This window comes from Sinocyclocheilus rhinocerous, unplaced genomic scaffold, assembly GCF_001515625.1.
Source record: "Sinocyclocheilus rhinocerous isolate Xijiao unplaced genomic scaffold, SAMN03320098_v1.1 scaffold306, whole genome shotgun sequence".
In the NCBI taxonomy this organism is placed as follows: Eukaryota; Metazoa; Chordata; class Actinopteri; order Cypriniformes; family Cyprinidae; genus Sinocyclocheilus; species Sinocyclocheilus rhinocerous.
In genome coordinates, this window is record NW_015662161.1 from 3,649 (window position 1) to 7,291 (window position 3,643).

The following is a 3,643-nucleotide window of genomic DNA, read 5'->3' on the forward strand; positions in this document are numbered from 1 at the left end:
AGTTTCTTCACGTTAAACTAAACTTTTATTTTGACGGGTTGCCGTGAGGAACTTGCAGCTGCTGTGTATGTGATATGATGGGCAGTTTTGTCAAATTAAACTGTAAAATGCTAATGAAGTGACTCAGAGCAGCTGGAGATTATATTCGTGTATTCATATCATCATAGTGAGACGACAGAGGCTGAAAACACCGCGAGCATCATCCGCGCTTTAGTAAGTGTGTAGTAAACAAAATTCATTCATTCATTGCGGAAATCATGTAGCCTTTACGCGTGGGGGGGCGAGAGAGAGTACAATCTGTGTCGTTCATCTTGTTGGACGTTGTTGGGATGGTGTTATCATATCTTGCTTGTAAGATTAGTGAAATTGTGTGAACCATGGAAATGTTTACTGTTCTCTCCCCCACGTTTGTTTCTTTCTTTCCCCCCCCAATTGAGTGTTACTGACCATTTATGTGATCTGTTAAGCTTGGCTTATGAACGCTGTAGGGGCTAGGTGCCATTTATTTTTGATATGCTTTTCTCCTGTTTTTGGATTAGTTAAGGAGTAAGGGAAGTGCTTGTATTTATTTTTATTTTTACTTTGGTTAGGAAATTTAGTTTTGGGCTAAGGTAGTTCTGTTTGTTTATTATTTTGGCCTGGCCTAGCCCTGAAGGTTTTTCTTTGCGTTCTTTGTATGAATCGCTTACGACACAGACTGTTTTTTCCTTGTCCTCACAATAAAAAAAGAACCCGGAAAGGTTTCTTAGAAGTACTTGCGGTCTCACTCTCGTTCTTCTAAGGTTTCGCCCCTGAACCCTAGACTTGGGGGTGTAACAAAGGCAACGGGTTTCCTCAATTTAAGAAAGTAGACAGAACTCAGGTTAACTTGTTAGTTTTAAGTTAAGTAGAATCATACTTTTAAGTAATTGCAATTTAATGGTTTTAAGTTAGTCCAACTTAAAATAAAAAGTGACCACAACACATTTTCTTTTGTTTATTTGTTAATGTAACTCAGAATTGTCAAGTTCACTTAACTTTTTTCTTTTAATTATGTATGAATTTCATTTACTTAATAATTTTAAAGCAACGGGTTCCCTCAATTTTTTAAAGTAAATTCAACTGATCGCCTTTTACAGTGTATTTTTATCACTATTTTCATTTATTATCTATTTAATTTGTCCTTACTAATTTCTTTTAAAAAATCTTACTGACCCTAAACATTTGAACAGTAGTGTAGGAATCAATATCAAAATATAGATTTGAATAAGTAACTGACAAATACCTCTTTTTAAAATATTTTAGGTTAAACTATAAAATAAAATTGTATATATATATTTATACATAAATGTGTGTGTGTGTGTGTGTGTGTGTGTGTGTGTGTGTGTGTGTGTGTGTGTATGCATGTTTGTCCAAAAGACACCTGTCACCCACTAGTGTATAATCCAAACATTTTTGTTTAACTAGTATTTTTAGTCTAATTATAAAACATCTTTCTTTCAAGATCAGAAATTAAACAAAATAAGGTAACCGATTAAAGGAAAAAGTAAACAAAACAAAAATACAAAATAAAAGTTCACATAAATAATTGAACAATTAAACATGAAATAAAATAATTGTAAATATATATATATAAATATAAAAACATATAAATGCATTAATACAGAGTAAAGAATTAACAACACTACTTGGTATAAACCCATAATGCATTACTAATGCATTTCTAATAGTTTTCCCATGCCTCCAAACCATAAGAGCATTATACATCACTAAATGATAATGGCCTTGTTTGATTATTAACACCTCAAGGGAGACATCGCAAAAATCATGTAACTGTTCATTTGTCAGTTTGTTAAAGGGTTAGTTCACCCAAAAATGAAAATTAGCCCATAAATTACTCACCCTCAAGTCATCCTAGGTGTATATGACTTTCTTATGTATATTCATCCGCCCGGAGCTGCTTCCGTGTACAACTGTTGGCGCAAGCTACATTAAAGTGATTATTACGTTTTGAATATGGATATGAACTAACCCTTTAAAATAAAATCTGGCATTCACCATGAGAAAATGCCACCTACCTTCAGCACTCATGCATACTCATTAACTATGGCATTAAATAAGCTCTCATATATCATGCCTTGAGAGTCCACATGTCTTTACAATACAATATACACAAACTATGATAGTTTCACAAATCAATGATCCTCACTCACCCCAGTTAAAGCCATCGCAGCGGTGTCATTGCTGAGTTTGCATTCAGTCTTTTTGAGCAGCTGTGTTTCAGCAGATACAGTATCCTTTCAGTGTAGGTACTGAGAAAGCATGCATCAGACTTGAGTAAAGAGGCCAACATGAGCCACTCCCACTGACACACAGCCGGATGAAAGGAGGATGTGATATGGTGTTGTAATCCTAGATTTTCATGCAGTTTTGTTTTCACAAAGGAAAAAAACTATTTGCACACTGCCAGCTGGAAAAAGCACAGTGATTAAGACAAATGGAGTCTCAAGGTCATTGAAAAAGGAGCTGGAAGTTTTAATATAACAGATTTACATCAATGCAAATATGACTTGGCAAACAGAAGGTTTGGGTGTGATTGAGAAGGCTGGGCAGAGGTGGGGTGCACAGCACACACAGGCGGCCTTATGCAGCTCTGAGGCTGTGAGGGGGGTGAACCACACAATCCTGCTCTGTGTGCAGGAGGACAACTCCTCAGCTCCTGTCCATTGAGATGCCCCCCGTCACCTCCAGCGGCCTCGGTTATAAAGACATGCATATAATGTGAACACATGACAATTTTGCCTATGAACGAATCATAAAACATCCAAACACACAAAAGATTTTCCTAAATACATCCCACTTTATAAATCTTGTCAGGAATATTTAGAACAGGAATCATTATTCATTAGATGACATTAGAACACTCTGTTTAAGGATTACAGTGCAGCCCCCAAAAAACAAATTCATTGTCTTTTTAAATCTTTACAAATATTTGCCATGATCCATCAAACCACAAGGTTTTACCCATTTATCAGCAAAACATTTTTGAAGATTTAAAATAGAATACAATTCTGTATGATCACTTTATTTTATATATTTTAACAAGTAAAGGTCAGAGTAATAAGTATGGTGCTATATTTTAACAGAAATATATCTGTTACGCTTTCTACACTCTAAAAAATGCTGGGTTAAATATAACCCAGCACTGGGTTAAAAAGGGACAAACCCAGCTATTGGGTTGTTTTGACCCAGAGGTTGAGTTGTTTTGAGTCAAAACAACCCAATAGCTGGGTTTGTCCCTTTTTAACCCAGCGCTGGGTTATATTTAACCTAGCATTTTTTAGAGTGTACATATATAAAACACTTTTGAAAATGAATTTGATGTGGTCACCAAAATTGGATGTCTCATCTTTGACGAGGGTCAAAATTATACATATACACACACACACACACACACACACACACACACATACATATCCCTTATGTACACTCTACAAAATGCTGGGTTAAATACAACCCAGTGCTGGGTAAAATAGGGACAAACCCAGCAATTGGGTTGTTTTGACCCAGCGGTTGGGTTAAATGTTTAACCCACCCTTCTGGGTAGTAACCCAACTGCTGGGTCAAAACAACCCAATTGCTGGGTTTGTCCCTATTTTACCCA